This window comes from Anticarsia gemmatalis, chromosome 11 (assembly GCF_050436995.1).
Source record: "Anticarsia gemmatalis isolate Benzon Research Colony breed Stoneville strain chromosome 11, ilAntGemm2 primary, whole genome shotgun sequence".
NCBI classification, from domain to species: Eukaryota; Metazoa; Arthropoda; class Insecta; order Lepidoptera; family Erebidae; genus Anticarsia; species Anticarsia gemmatalis.
This window is the reverse complement of record NC_134755.1, coordinates 6,125,411-6,143,094: the sequence shown is the minus strand read 5'-3', so window position 1 is coordinate 6,143,094 and position 17,684 is coordinate 6,125,411. Positions and strand designations below refer to the sequence as shown.

The following is a 17,684-nucleotide window of genomic DNA, read 5'->3' as shown; positions in this document are numbered from 1 at the left end:
CATGGAAGTTTGTTTCGAAGTGCCCAAACTCACGAACAATACCGACACGATGAGCTACGAATGATGAATTAAACCCAAATGTAATAAAACACCGCCACTCGGAAAATTGATCGTAGATTTTTTATTGTTCTTTTGTTTTTCGTTTTACTTGCAATGTTAGTATTTGCACACGAACATTCGACCAGCCGCCTTGGGGTCGGTAGAGTAGTAGTTACTGGTTTTATTCATTACGAGAGCTTTTTAAACTCTATAAAGGATGTCCGTAATAAATAAATCGTATTTATATTCTGCTGTATAAATTAGACTAATAATATTTGAAATCCTCATTTAGTATTATGATATCGAATAATACTATTGAACCAATCTTAGTAATACTTGTCTTATGGTAATTTTGACATTAAGTTTTAAGCACTACCTCAATGACGTAGCCAGCGAGCGCTTCGTTTTCTTTGTTCAAACGAGTGTAGATAACCTCGATCACTATCAGTAACTGCCACTTTAGTTGCTGTTCAGACTTAAATACCTTTAGGTTGCTTAGCATGAATATTCTAAGTTCACTAACTCTACAAACAATGCTCAGTCTCTTTTATTATTTAGACTGTAACATGACGATACCGCATCTTAGACTTATTCAATTTACTCGTTTCGTAACTCAATGATGTCGACATTCAAGTGTTTTGCCGCTTGAACCGCCTTTATAGATGTCACTTTGTCACACTCGCGAGTTCAACCCCAGATAACGACTTCATATCTAAATATTATTTTGTTTACTGGCTGTCACCACGAAAGGCTTCAACACGTGTTATATGGAAAGATATAAAATGCCAGCCTGAGAGAATTTTGCGCGTAAAAGATAAACTGGATTTTATGATTACATTATTTTTTCGCGAGGTGTGAAGGGATGAATCTTGGTTTTGATTTTAATGTGACGGGATCCGACGAAAGTAAAATCGGGCGAGGGGAATTTTAACAAGCAATAAGATAATTTACGCGGGCACAGCGCGGGTCGGGTTCTAGTAATTCAATTGTTTGTGAAAACTTCGATCAGCTTTAGTCAAACCTCAATTTTGGAGCGTATCGTTTGAGTTAAGACGGCCGGTATCTTGTTCGTTGTGGAAGTTGCGAATATAATCGTACTACAGAGCGCTGCAGCATACCGATCGTAGACTAAGTTTTATATTTCAATTATTATCCAGGTGCAAGACGAGACTTGAGATTTCGAGCTATTGAGAAATCGAACTGGTGTAGACGCTTCTATCTATGTATAATAACACGGCGAATTGGATTCTCGACGTCATCGTGCAGTAAATTTCAGTTAAAAACCTCTTTGCGCTAGTTATTTTTTGCTGTAATAGTACAGTCTGCATATAAGATAAATTTTCATTGTTAACGAAAGGAGTGTTTTTTTTTATTACTTGCGGTTTGAACGTGTCAATGCATTTATAAATCTGGTTCTTTTATTGCAACAATTTGAACTAATTAGTAGGTAAACAACCTATGAAGCGTAGTAATTAAGTCTACAGTTTAAACAAAGTTGAACCGAAGGAAGAATTAATTAATGAAATGTGTTTAACTGTTTAATTTACGACAATCCCTCTCTCTGAAGCGTTCAGACGATTTCTTTGTTTGTGTATTTCTCACTTCGCTTGAAATCTTGTAACGGTGATTAATATCAAGTTGAAACACAACAGTCGTTAACAAGTGGCCGATTATTTAGAGAAGCAGAAAATAATTAAAGTTAAGTAAGTGGGACGCATGAGATAGTTAGCCCATCGTCATCTGAAATCGATAAAATATTAACTATCTCTACTGCAAACTTCGAAACAGAACTAAGGTATAAAAGCTTATTTAGAAACTTTAGTAAAGAAAACATTATTACAACAACTCTATAAAAATATTCATATCATCAATACCTAGAACAATAGGAAATACCAAGTTACTGCCAATGCTGTCGTAGACACTTTTCATATTAGTACCTCGGATTAATATATCAAGCGAACAGATATCAAGATAAAACTGTCAGAGACAGCAATGTTTGTGCAGACAATAATAAAACTCTTAGAACTTTATTTTCGGCCATTACATGTTTTTTACACTCAACGGAGCTCGTAAATCAAACTACACTTGGTAAGCTCGAACATCTTAAATCGGTATATTCTGCACATATTTCTCAAATAGAAGGTTTATAAACCGTTTACATTCTATTTATCGTTCCCGAAACCAGCTAGAGGGGATGTTGTGTCAGCGGAAAACTTGTTAAAGTCCTTCCACCAAAGAAAGAGTTATGAAAACGCCAACTTTGGGGTCCTCACAAAAAAGTGTAGACAGTTTGCACAACTTCGGTCCTCAACAGGATTTTATAAATATTAAAATCTAAGGGAGACACTTTCAAAGCGGAAACTAATTTTTTTCCTTCTTCACGAGGTATTCATAGCTTCGTGAAAAGTGACTTCCTTGTCTTTTGTAATGTTTTATAGAAATACCCTTATAATAAATAACTTTGTTGGCCGAAAATATCCGAGCATTATTCGATGGCCGGTTCCTTTGAATATATTTTATATCCTTATGGAAGTTTAATTAACGCGGGCGTTTCGTATACACGTAAAGCTCTTTACTACTTTTCATGCGTTCAACATTTTTAATTAACGTTATCCAATCGATTTGAAGAGGCGTTTTTGATTGAGAATAATTGGTAGAAGACGTGGAAATTTACAATTATAATATTCAATGGAAAATCAATTCTTGTCAATTAATAGAACCTCTATTAACTCGGGAAGGGAGAGGATGGCTCTCGTAAAGTTATGCATAATAATTGCTTGCTCTTCAGTTCCAATTAAAGGCACTTCAATAATGACGAAGTCCTTGCGGTCGAGTCTTGAACTGTATTCTGTGACCAACTTCCAACGTCTACCGAACCATGGCGCTCGATACAATTTGGTTAGCAACTATTTGATTTATCCGTGTTAGTTCACTCGTTCGTTTATATTGCTTTACACTACATATAACCTCTACATGAACGGTATTTAAAATTTCAATACAAATGAGCGTTGAGTATTGGAATTGTTAAATTAGATTCTCGTAAACGATAAATTTAAATTTTGGTAGCATATTATTGATAACGCGTGCTTATCAGACCAGCTGTCAATCATAATGTGATTGATTAATTGTAATTGAATTCGATTTACTGGAGCAATTAATGTTAATTTCGGCTACTGTATTATAATTGTCACGTTCAGAATGGGTATATTTTCTTGTATCCTAATTCAACTAGACATAATTACGAATTCAACAATTGCATAGTCCAGTTAAGTGAATACTGTAATACGTTAAAAAACATATTTATTGACGGGTTGTTGAAGCCTCTAGCACGTCTATTAAAAAACTATTCTTGAAGTAGAAAGTCTAAAACTCAACGATCAACATAATTTTACATTCACATCACTATCTTTGCAACTTTGAATTGGTAACACACACCCTGACTTTTTACTTTCTTTCCCGACCTGAGATCTTTATAAGAGGCATACTTATTTTTTCCTTTGTATTCCGTGTAAGTTTCGCTTGCTATTGTAATACAAAACATCACTTCTGTATTTCCCTGAAGGCTTCGGGAGAGATGTACACAGTTTTCGCTAGTTTCGTTAGGTTCTGTATAAGGCCTATTGACTATTTTCTTGGGCGCTTTTACTTCAATACAATTCTATTGTACTGAATTTCTTACACTGTTGGTAATAGAATTGAACAACGTTTGGTGTGACCGGAAAAACATTTAGGGCTATACCTAGAATACCTATATCAATTTAGAATTTTTAAAATATAGGTTCCGAAAGCAAATTAAATTACAATATATCTATAAAAATATTATTGACAATGGCGATATCGCTAGAAGAGTATAAATGGCTGGTATGAAGAGTTGTATAAATAAATCCCTGTCAATTACAAACCATTAAAATTGATGAAGTGCTATTTAATTCATACCTTGCCATCTTTTACGTTAAAATAGTCTAGACGCGTTAATCTTTCTTTCATTTTAAGTCGGGTTTATTGCGCCAACCCTCTGAATAAAAACGGCAAAGGTCTTTTAAGATGAGGATTAAATATGCAGCTCTATTTTAGTATTAACAGCTAGTAAACACCAACGAGGGAACGTTGCTCTCTCCTGTAGAATGCCTTAATGGGTGAATTGCTGAATATAAAGATGCTAGGTAAAACTGTGATTACAGTCCGAGGAAATGAGGTGATAGTCTTGTTCTAAGGCAGTAGGTGCTTTTATGTATTCAGCGTCTTAGTAAATTGAAGGCTTCTTCAATTCAGATTCTCTTCCCTGAAAAATGGTAGCTGAGTATAATTTTTAAACATAATTACGTTCAATATAAAACCAATAAAAATAGGATAGCGATTTAGGGTCGGCCAGATTCTGGGTAAATCGTAATTACTTCGGGTAGGAGATTGCTCGATTTTACTTAATAAATCGCTGAAATTAACAATGAACTAGATCTTTATAATTACTTATTTAGAAACCAAATTGAGGAAGCCTGGATTTGAAGCCTTTAGTCCATTAAAGTATTATATCACCAACTCTACTCCTTTGACGTATCAAGTAGCTATGACAAGGAAGCCTAGTCAGCAAGCGTAATTCGATGTTTGATTAGGCGTCGACACAAATTAACTATAAACGACTAGTGGCCCGGCCCGACTCCGTTCGGATATAGGCACATATAGCAGATACATAATTGTGCAATTTTAACAGACTAATCCAATTCCCATGGGAATCTGGATCCTATTGACGTAAAATATGTAGTCCTGACAATAACAAACACATTAAAAAAAATATTATTTAATTTTATGTTGTTGTCCAAAAGTTATACGCGAACGTACATTTCGGTGAATCATTTTTATTTGCAAAGATTTAACACTTCAATACATTTAATCTTAGAAAACATATCCTAAACTCGCGGTAAGACAGTAGTGTCGTCCCAAATACACAAAGTAAATTCGTAGCACGGTAGTTTTAATCTAAGAGCTTTATTAATAACAGTGAGCGTGTTGCCAGTGAATGTGCCGACCACATTCCGTGACGCAAGCGCTCGTTTACACCGTACTGGTGCAGTCACTGCCTTGTAATTGCCTGCTAAGTACGTTAGTCCTGTTGCGATGGTCTAAGGTAATTAGTGCGGTTATTCTTATTGGTAGTTTCTGATTGGGTTTTGTATTGAAAATATGGTGTTTGTATTTTTTTTGTATTCTTTTTATTGTACGCATTTGATTATGATTAGGTATAGTTAATTGTAATAAGTCTATGATTATTGTCAACGAATAAAGATAATTAGAAATCGAGCACAAATTGTAACAGTGCTTTACCTTTTCTGTAGGTAGGTTTAATATATAAAGTATAAAAAAATAATTTAAAGGGAAAATGTACGACATACTAATACTTTTTGAGTATAATGGGCTCTGTAACGAAATTGCAGCCACACATAGTAACAATATTCTATCAAACCGAACAAAAGGCCACAGTAACCCTCCGTTTCTTTACATCACTTATATGAAGTCTCTAAAGAAATCTTAATGCTTACAACATGTCAATCTATCACAATGCAAACAACTCGGGCAAGTACTATGTCATTGTGAACGATCCATTTGACGGTATACCTCCAGTGCCTCGGTTGTATTATGAGGAGTTATTTGCTCGCAGCTCGTTAGCCCGACGACATCCTGCATGTAATGACACGCCGGCTACTCATGAATCTCACCAGATTATTACGTTAAAATATTTTTCCAACATTTTCATAAGAAATCCGACTTTACAAAGAGCGCATGTGTATTTCCCGTGCAGTCTTGTTAGTATCGTTGCATGTTGAAATAAAGGTTGCAAGTTTTTGATGCAGTTTTATATTCAACTATGTAGTTATGCTAACCTAGTTGAGAGAGCATTGGATAACGTATTTCAATGGATTTGAATAAAAATGCGATGTCAGGAAGTGGGTGTATGCGACTTATAGAAAATGGTTCACATTTTACGTACATCTTGGTGTATGTGTGATTGTTACTACTGCAATACTTCTGTACATAGGACGTTTTAGCACCTACCCTACTTAAAAAAAAATGATATTGTCTAATATGTTCTTTATCGTTATAACCTAAGAAATATATATAAAATATTTTAGCTAACGTATGTATCACAGAATGCATTCCGCCTTGACGCCTGTATCTTAAGAGCAAATATCTGCAGGACTTAGGTTCCTTGCAATATTTATCTCGTGAAGAAATCGGACGCCGCTACACAAGACTACAGTTTAACCACTGACAGTTTTATTTCGCTCTTTGACTATTAACCGATTAAAGTAAAATATAAGACAATGAAAAAATGTAGTTCTTTTATTTAGGAACGGTTTTAATCACTTACTTTTATCCCCAATGTATACAATCAAATACTAACTAATAACTGTTTTAAAAGGAACTTGGAAACTGAGTTACTATCGATTAGTTTTTACAAACGGCCAGTACTAAACAGTCTAAGAAATAAGAAAAAGGAAACAGGGTTGTTACGATTAAAGTTCCATCATAAAGTTATTAAATGTTTTCGACTAAGTACCACAGTACCATACACACCTGCATAACCGCCAAAGAAATTACAAGAATAATGCTTTATCACATAAAAGTCATAAGTGTAAATTCACAACGCTCTTTACACATCACATAACCTTCAGTACAAAGTGAAACCTGGCATAAACATTTTACAACGTACTCATATGCAAACGAATGCCAAACCGACGATTAAATGTGACTCTACACTTTTGTTACACAGACAATAGTAGAGATCGTCTCTATCACCTTTTATACGTCGTCATTACGATTCAACTCTTTGTTAAACCACTCAAATAATTTCGGGCTTAAACTCTCCTTCATATCAGTGACAGAGTAATGATAGATTTAAATGGGTGTTAATTAACATAAACTTTTATTAAGCCCGTTTCATTAAGTCGTATTTACTTGTTTTAATTGTAAAGATGAGTGTGATTAAAAGGTAAGTTATTATTTAAAATATATTTTAACATAATGTGTCTCGGAATTATTAGGCTTGTATTACAAGATCATTAAACGACGTTTATAGTAATCACCTACACACACTTATAAATTAAAATACAATAGGTTATGTTGATAATCAACCATTCAGCAAATGAAAAAAGCATAAAATGATTTATAGTCTCCTTTACAAACATGCGTAAAATAAATCGATTCAATATTATTAAAACGAACGTCAACGATCAAATATAATTGAAAAGATGGACATTAACTCGTTCAGTCGAACTGCCGTAATAATCTGCCACTGTTTGCATTCCTACGTATTCCAAAATTCAATTTAAATATGATGGCGAAGGGCACAAACATGAGATCAGCAGAATAAAATGACGTGCGCTATTTGTCGGGGTTTCACGCCACGCTACCGCGCCGCCGCCGCACCGCAGCCGCGGGGCCGGCCAATTCACAAATTAATTGCTTTCCAATACTATTTTTTATACGGCTCTAACAAACGCGGTTGTTAAACAATATGATGAGTTTTGGAATCAGATTGATTAAACCGTGAACGATATATGGTCTGACGTATGAATGACCGCACTGTACAATTAAAAAAGTTACCGAGTAAAATTACTTACAACGCTAGTTATTGTTATAAATCGTCTTTAGTGACAACGTAGTAGTACATCATCTCATATTTTACTATAGTTTATGATGCTATGTTCTGCTGAATCAAATACTACGATGTAGATGTAAATGAAATCACAGAATACAAAAGAAAACAATAAATTCTGCTTACAAAAACCTAACAGCTACAATACATCAACACCGCAGTCAGTGAAAACGTTGCGTTTTCAAGTTTCTAACAAATCTCGAGATGAACGTTCTAAATCTGGTGTTTTCAGCTTTACTACCACGATAAATATATTCTCTGACAGGCAATATACATTTTTCACTTTTACAACACACACATAAGGTACTGTTGTCGTAAAGATTTGCGAGTTTGAGAGTATAACAGACTATCATTGGATATTATTGAAATGTTAAGTGTAACGTCAGCATATTTTCTTTACCATATTAACATACAGAGTGCTGTGGCTTGAGACTCTCTTCTCATAGAGTACCTTCGATTATGGTACGGAAAAACAGTCCACCTACTTTGCGTTATTTAAACCAGGTGGGGGTAGGTTAGGTTATTTTAAATCACATTATCGCGTCCTAGACATCGCTGTATACTCAAAATACTTTTACACACACTGCAACAGACATAAACTCATGTAACAGGAATGAAACGATGAAAACCTTTACTTTCCTACGGACTTTCATCCAAAATTTCAGTTCAACAATACCCTTATAATATTTGGAAAATGTGCCTACAAAGCTAACTATTTATCATAGTAAATAACCCGCACAATGTGAACTGAACCTTAGTTTACAACGCACCATTTGCGTAACACGTAAACAATACACCACTACAATTCCTATCTGAGCGATTAATATGTAGAGATGATACCTAACTCCTAACGTCTATATCACTATTATACCGCCCGTTGATAGCACCAATGAATACTCGAATTGGGTACCCAATTAGAATAACGGTATTTCTTAATGTTAGATCCAGTTATAGTAATGAAATGAATATAGTTTCGCACGAAGTGGATTCTCTTCTATATTCCCTTTTGTTACTACGAGTATACCCAATACGTATAGTTTTATTGAATACCATTGTTTGTTGAATTCCATTGATATTTTGTTTGGTTAATTGGATGAATCAAATGTCAAAAGTATGTGTCCGACCAACTAAATCCTACAAGTTTATGACTACAAATAATTCAAACCCAAAGAAGCCAAGTTTCATTTATTTGGACAAATAAATGTAAGATCAAATCTGTGAACAAATTATGTCGCTGTCTTCCTTACGACTTCCATCTTGATTTTGCAAGACCTTGAACATACCAAAGCCGGCTCCTCAAATCGTCGAATGCAGCAAGTTATCGCCATTCATTTCCTCAACAAACGTGTAATCTCCAAATAAAAAAATCCCAAACGAAATTACGGATTAATTCAATCTAAGAAAAGAAATCAGAGAATTAGGAGGTGCATGAAAGACAAATCCAATCTAAGTAAACAGAGGCGAGCCGGGGCGAGACAAGCTTTAGTGCAGCGAAACTGGAAACAATGAATAAAGTTTGAAAGGATCCAGTTGCGATGGGCCACGGATTAATGGCTCCGACTCAGGTGCCGCTAGATGGCGCTCGGCACGGTACGACAATTGCTTTCGTGTGTCCATTGTCATACGATACATCATACAACGAAAACAAAGAAAATTTTAAAAAGTATTCCGATGTCCCGAACTCTCCAGAATTTTATTTCGCATTGCACGTATTTCTCGGTGCTAAAAATTTCTTATTTTTTATTAAACTCAATAGCCTTAGGTAATAGTTTAAATGCAATATTAATGAATTTTCTCCTTTGATACATTAATTAAATTTTAGACCAGTAACAAATTTCTACCAATTTTGTAATACTTATATGTTGCCTGACTCAGCATAACTAATAATGTATTAACCGTCTGTTCCATTAACGTTGACGTGACAAGCGCGAGGATAGTAGGCACAAGTCCTTAATGGACGCGACGTCACGTGTTCCCTGACCGCTAACTTGTCCGCATTGCTGAGGTACAAGGCAATGTTGCTTGTTATACGAAATGCCCTGTACTATTATAGAGCTATCCTCTTGATGCTATCTGTAATAGATTTCAGCGGCTTACTGAATTTGAATACTTAGGCACGAACTGTCACACGTTATTTTTAGAAAGAAAATTACATAAGAGCAATGGTTTTGCTTGGATAGGAATTAGCACGAATAATATTGGTAGTGAGAATTAAAAAAATAAAGGATCTGAAACAAAATAATCTTTTATGCAAATCGGTCATTGGAAACAATTCATAAATATAAACGGTCTGCGTTTGAGGAGATACTGTGAGGGATAAAAGTTGGAATTGTAAGCAAAAAACTTTTTACTCCACTACGGTAAAACCTAATGCTTTTCTGATGCACATTCTTAGTCTCTTTTGCATTGAAGTTTTTCTTTAAAGAAACAGTCAATAAAGTTATATGGATCTTGTTAACAATAGCTTGATCAATGAACTTGTGTATATCTCTCACGTTCAAGACGGTATTTAGAGGTAAACCAACTTGCTACTTGCTAGTTAGTCAGTGTTGACTTGCGTTAACTTTGGACGACAGTTTATCTTGCAGTCCGTTTTTGTATGTCGACGTTTCTCCTTGCACCAACAACCGTACAACTTACACAGCTGTTATAGAAAGCAGATTGTAGATAAAGTTTCATAAAACAGTAAAAAGAGCCAAGATTAAACTTATACTACAGTGCAAATGTAAGTTTCACCGTAACTTATAGAATTATAGCTCCTAAGTGTTACCTGCATGTGCTAGGTATATAGCCATTTTTATCCATTCCGAGCCGTATACTCTCAGCTACAACTCGCTTAGTCCATATCTTAAAGCTTTAATGGTCCGAAACAGCTTACTAGTAGCACAACCTCACTTTAACGAAATTTATTTTATTTTATTCAAAAGTAAAACACAATTGTCTTCCAAAAATGTAAATAGGTGGTGGAGCGTGTCTTTGAGCACACAACAGACGAGTAAGTATCTGTTGTGTGGAGATTAAGTGTGACAGTCCTTCAAGAGACACGTTTCACGACACGCAAATGTCTGCTCAGGACACATTTAATTAATTTCAACCCCACCTACTCTACGTTTATATAAACAACGCATTATTAAGTTTATACAAACGTTATTATAAGTCATTTAATCTTGTTCCGCAAACTTTGATTATTAAAAATCTTATTTATTTTATTTATCGGCAGGCGATACAAAGATTTATATCCCTTATCAGGTTCGCGGTTTTGCGTGACTGAAACAGTTATAAATAACCTCCTATGAAAATTGGATGAGAATATTGCGAAAAATGTCAAAATACAATATTTATTACGAGCTACTTGTTTCACAAGTTCAAGAGCTTTATTGAATCAAATATTTTGATTGTTATAAATTCGTGGAGGTCTTAATATAGACTTTTTGTAAGAAAGAGTTCTTGTAAAAGTAAGACTAGAGCTATTCTGATAAATATAGACACGGATTATCAATATTTAAAAATAAGTCTTATAACAAGTGAAATAAGATTTATATTATCTAAATATTCATCTAAATGTACACCTTTTTGTGTGATTTCTCCGTTGTCTCAAGTTTGAGTTTCACCGTTAAATATTGTTGTTCTCAAACTCGGACTTAAAGTGGGGAAATTTAAAATGGTTTTTCTTTTGAAACACATTTATTGTGCTCAACCTGGGGTTTTACGTTTATATTGCTACGTGAAAATAAGATTGGTTTTATCTTCAACAGAGTAATATTTGCTATCAGATCATTACATTAATACTACTTTTAGCTGAATAAGAAAAGAAAGAACATTATATTATAACAAGAACGCTGAACAACATTACATATTAGAGCATTAGATCGTTACACAAGATAGACATAACTTTAGTGTTATTATCTTATTCAAAACGCGCGGTACAATTTTCCCATTACACAGAAAGGAGACTTCATAAAACTTTGACTAGAGGTGGAACGCGACTATTTTTAACTTACCATCCAATGTAAATACCTCTTCAAGTTTAAGAGTATGTTTCCACTGGGTTCGATACTTCGATAAGGCGGGGGTAAGTTCACATGCAAACTTGCCAACTTGCATACTCGAGGTTGTCGGTTTCGCTCACTACGTGACCGGTCCCTTGGGACTTCTGCCCAACTTTATTACAACTACTTATTACCAACTAGTTCAACATTACTTAGATTTCACTTGCCCAAAATTTGGGTAGCAAATTGGGTGTTGTGTGCCACAAAATTTATCTGTTTGTGTGTGATAATAATGTTGTCACATAGAATAGCAGGCAAATATAAATTTTGCTATAAATTTTATTCTATTCATAGCTTTTGAATTGGAACTAACTGGATTATTAAATACATATATGGGTAGGTATTCATGCGGTCAGTTGATGTTTGCGGGTCTCAAAGATCATAAATAATTGTAATTAATATTATTCCAAAATGTCAAAAAACTCTCGAAAGTAGGTTTAATGAGTCGTGCAAGTTTTAGTTTTTTTTAAACTCTATAGGTAAATAACAATTAATTTTATTATTGTTCTAACAGAAATAGAGTAACTAAGTACTTATTCTGTTCTGGACTACCTTCGTTATTAACCTCTATTTTCGTACAAATTATTCAAGGCATATAAGCTAATGTGTTTTTAACAAACAGTAACGTCGTCTAGAACCTATTACATTAAATATTTCAATGTCAAACAGGTCTTAGACAAATAAATGAAAATAATTTTCTTGAATAAACGAAATTCATGTCACTACAAAGCTGAAATGAGATCCAATTGTGGCACTAACGTTATCCATTAATTATAATTTACTACAACAAACATTACGCTTATACTTAATAAATATTGTTAAGAAACTGACAAGATGATATTAAACATAATAATAATATATGTAATTTAAAACCATAACACGTTTATTTATTTTATATGTTTACCAACAACTAACGTATGTAATAATATATATTTATATAATAATAGTATCCCAAGCATTTAATAACACAATAATTCTACATTAATTCATTACAGTTTTATACATGAATAAAATTGATGACTCAAAATTAATTGCATTACGTACCTATTTCTCAAAAAAGTATAAGATTTCAAATTGCGTGATCGCGGGTTTGACTAACACATATTAATCTTAAATTCTACACAAGCCTTTAGTTTAGTATTTTTCAATTGTGAATATTAGTAGAATAGTTAGGCCTAATAATAGCCTTTGAGGCTGCAAATTGTGTGAGTTGGTAGTTGAACGAGATTCTGCATTTTGAAGAGGATAAATCATGGCAATAAATGCATTAATGACTCCGTTATTGTCAATAAAAATACGATGAGTATGAGTGGTACTGGCGTTGCACTCTGCTGGCTTGCAACATCAACTGTCCAAGCCGTCGATTAAACCCTTATATAAAGTTTCATTGTATTTAATGCCAACGTTGATTTTATTTGATGGAAACTTTTTTCCGAAATCTATGCTAATAATATAAATTTAAGGAGTTAGTTTATTTGTTTGAGTTTTTGTGTGGAATAGTCTATTGGTTGAGGAAGTCTATAGACTACTAGCTGACCCGCGCAACTTCGTTTGCGTCACATAACAGAGAATGGGCCAAGCTTTTCCCCGTTTTTGTAACATTTTTTACTGATACTCTGCTCCTACTGGTCGTAGCGTGATGATATATAACATATAACCTTCCCCGATAAATGGGCTATCTAACACTGAAGGAATTTTTCAAATCGGAACAGTAGTATCTGAGATTAGCGCGTTCAAACAAACAAACAATCGAACAAACAAACAAACAAACTCTTCAGCTTTATAATATTAGTATTAGTATAGATATAACAACACCGTATCCCTAACAGCAGTGAAGTCTTCGCGGATTAAATCGCAGGCGCCTATGTTGTGTAATATGCGCAGTAAGATCACAGTAAGTAAATAAGTATTTAGTATATAGTAATGTAGTCCACAGAACACACAGAAGTCGGTTTATTGTTTAAAAAATAAAGTGTAGGTGACTTGTAGAAACATAGTTACCGGAATAAAGTCGTCGATAGTCGTCCGTTATATATATTTTTAACAATTTGTCGTAATTGTTCAACAGAACATGGTCATAATTTTATTAAATTAAAGTAACGACTGTTAAGCTTTTTTGGAAGAAAATTAATAATAAATAATAGTGTAATTCTGTGAATGCCAGCTTAAATGTAAAATGATTACTTTTAAAGAACCTTTTAGTTTAAGTGAAAGAGCTAAAATGTTTTTAAATCGGAGGCTATTAAAGAAACTTTTGCCTTTTAAAATTACACTTCATTCAACCGTTTTAATACGACATTTCACGGAATCGCAAAGCCAATTCCGTGCGAATAATAAATCGTGAACATTTATGAATGATGACGGACAGACAACCGCAAAGAAAATTAATGTAGTGTTTTGACACATAGTTGGTACTGATTTGACTCAATAACTAGTCTTTATATCTTGTCAAATGAATGTCTTGACAATATCACGCCTTTTTAGAACTGTAAACTTTAATCTCTAAACACACGTTATCTAACAAAGAGCGGCGCAGGGGTTAACGTCGCCACGCCGCTACCATTCCGCCGGGAAGTCGTGGGTTTGATTTTTCACACGAAACAATTATTAATTTGTGCGATACACAAAGTCAAAGCCAAAGTCAAATATTCTTTATTTCATAAACTTTAACGAGTATTTGAAATCGTCAAAATATTTTTTATCTACCACCGTTTCGGGAAAGCTGTTGCTCTTGAGAAGAAACGGCAAGAAACTCACGGCTTGTTCTTTTTAAATGTACACAAATAGTTGTTTCAGGTCTGGTTGTACTTTGTGTTCGTTATTTGTATCTTTGTAAAAGTCCCCGCGACACAAGAGCAATTTTTAGAGTAGGAGTTGCCTTTAAAAAAAAAACGTTTAATTTCTATTTTGAAGCAGTATTCAAAGTACCTACTCTGTTTAAAAAATAAATCTTGTAGAAAGTACAATTTGAATTCTATCCTTTACTGGTATTTTTTATGTATAAATCACATCTGTCTGTATATTCCAATCCAATACAAAGCCCATTGTCGGTATTCCGTTATTAACGTAATGACAAACATACATACGTATGAAATGTCGTTGACGTCGGACAGCCGTATTTATTTTCCATTGAAGCATTGTGACCATAATTCATGCAGTCGGTTTCGTTGAATTTTTGATGACGGCATATTTTGTATTACTGACAGTGGTGGCCGATGCTCGGGGCGTTGTGGCTCGGATAACGCTCCGCATGTTATTGCACTCAAAAATGAGAAAATATTGTTACTTTCATTATGTTTGGCTTCAGTAAAACGATCTCGGCTGCAGTACTTTACAAATATGGGTAGTTAGCTCTTGCTACATATGTCCAAACCTCTGTGCATCCGATCGGCTACGAAGAAATAGCAGTGGTTACGATGTTTCGAACATATTATCCTTGCTACGAAACTACTATGAATGTTGTAATGGTGCAAGTAGCAAAGGTTCTAGTCACGACTTTGTTTTGAACTATGTTTCGTAAACAAAAATGTATTCGTAACTTATTAGCGCAATGACTACACGCTTGCCAGTTCACTGTGGCCACTAATCCATTTATTAGTTATATAAACACTTTTAATATAAAAAACAGGCATAAGAATTATGACTTGTTTACGGTTAAACCTATCGGATCTGCAAATTTGTATCACAATAATATTATTATGATTGTTTATCGAAAGTCAAAGAGCAGTACGAAATAATTGCATCATATTAATAGCTGAATCGTCCAAACGGAATAAGCCACCGAATTTAATATGTGAAATAGGCATTGAATCTGTAATAAGCCATTTAATAAGGGCCATTTATAACAATACACACGAAATTGATTGCGGTTTTACACTGAGAATTCATGATGCAACGTTATGTAAAGCTACAATATATGCGCATGATTTACAAAACCCAAGCAATTCAGAATACTCAAAAGATGCAAATGGAATTCCTCCAGCGCGGACATTCCGAGAAACCTTGAAATGTTTCGTTCAATTTGAAAATTTCAAACGCATTCTTAGTGCTAGTATATGACGTCATTATATTCCTCACTTATCATGGCAATTGCACAACGAATTCGCAAAAGGTTATACATTTCTGTTCTGTACAATTTTTAATTTTAATTCGTTTTAAGTTATAAAATTAACGTTACATTTAAAGAAGATAATAAGTAAAGTATGTTTCCACACCACGACAGAGCAGACATGAATTTGCATTACCTACTATTATTATGAAATTCAAAACTTCATTACAAAGTTACTTCAAGACGAAACAATATCAAATCCACCAACAGCAAATCTAATCGTATACTCATTAGTTTCAAGTAATGCAACAGAGACAAGCTCGTATAAATTGCAAGCTAATACTCTAGAACTAAACAAAGTCTAATTCTCAAACACTGAATCAAAGCACCGAATTAACATTCTCAGCGCATGTAATATCTTGACACCGACAGACGCTTTGCTAAGCAAACTATTTCGAATCAAACATTCATTTAATCAAATGAACATAACAGCTACGTGCCTCGCGTGGAACTCTAATCAAATCTGGTGACTTCGACACTGCGTTTCATTAAGGTCGCGTTTTCGTTTTGCAAACAGTGTATACTTTGATACTACACATGCTCTTTGCTAACCGCAAAAAATATCATAGCCAGTAGGAACATCGTTCTCGTTGTAATAATGTCATTCTGGCCGATTTCAGCTACGGTGGCCAGTTTCGTTCAAACCAGTCAACTGTGCAGGACTTTGTTTCTAGTCGCCAAGTATGCAGAATAAACAGGTACACTCTCTATTTCTCCTACCATACCTGAGAAGTTTTGTTTTCGTATCGACAGTTCGACATTTGGATCTTTAAAATTTCTATTTTCCAAAAAACTAATCTTGATAGCTACTCAATAGCCTAATAACTGTCAATATCCTGACATCTATTTAACCACCAGAATATTGGCTATTCCTTTGTTTGCGTATATGTGATGGCGCTCCGGAGAACGCCATATATTCAGCCTAATCCGGTTACACTGGGTGTAGCTTCAAACAGAGTTCGAAACTTGTGTACTAAAACTTGTTTCAACTTTTTTTTTTGTAAGTTTTAGAGCCAGCTTCATGGATTATGAATAAGTGTCAAACAAGCTATCTGCTAGACAAAATGACAATAACATTCATGCATTAAACATCTATCAAAATATTGTCTTCTAAGCTTTCTTATACTTATCCATGAGTGGGAAAACCAGGCCCAAGTGTACCAACGTGACGACTACGAAGTTACTTAGAATTGAAATAGTTAGGTTTATGTTGAAAAAAGTGGGCTACTTAATTCATACTAAAAATTCTCGAAGACTTCTCTCACGTCATACAAAACAGATAACTAGCTGCAAAAACGTAGGCTCAGTCACAAACCATTCGCTTATTACGAACGTGCCCTTACCGTCGGCATATTCACAGGCACGGTACATTTTGTACGCCACGCGTGTACCATACAAAGATATCATTAGTAGAGTAAGGACGACATTATGGGGTGCACAACATTACATTTAATATTGTTTTGTTACCTCGTAATTGAAATTAAAGGGGAAAGGAAACTCTTTGGGTTCCGTTTTAATTTTAGACGTACGTATCGGTCCGTTTGAAGTGTTGTTTAAGTTTCTAATTATAATAGTTAGAGGGCTTTTGTAACTCTATCAACGGAATTTTAGGGTTATAAACTAAGATCAATAGATTTTGTTATACTATTGAAATAGCATCGGCGGAAATTGTATATTTTGAAAGATATTATATTTCTGTATTTATTAGTAATTTCTCCGTGAAACAACGATGAAATTATCAGGTTGTCAGCAACATTAAATAGCTATCTATAGAGGATCTCTTAATTCCGAATTAATCACCTTGTTTAAAATCATGCCCTAGAGCACGGTAGCGTTA

General features: G+C 34.3%; 1 protein-coding gene across 1 annotated transcript in view; it reads right to left on the bottom strand.

Moving 5' to 3' along the window:
• LOC142976735 (lachesin-like) overlaps positions 1 to 17,684 on the bottom strand; it is a 115,302-nt gene that overhangs the window by 81,061 nt on the left and 16,557 nt on the right. The window lies entirely within an intron of this gene.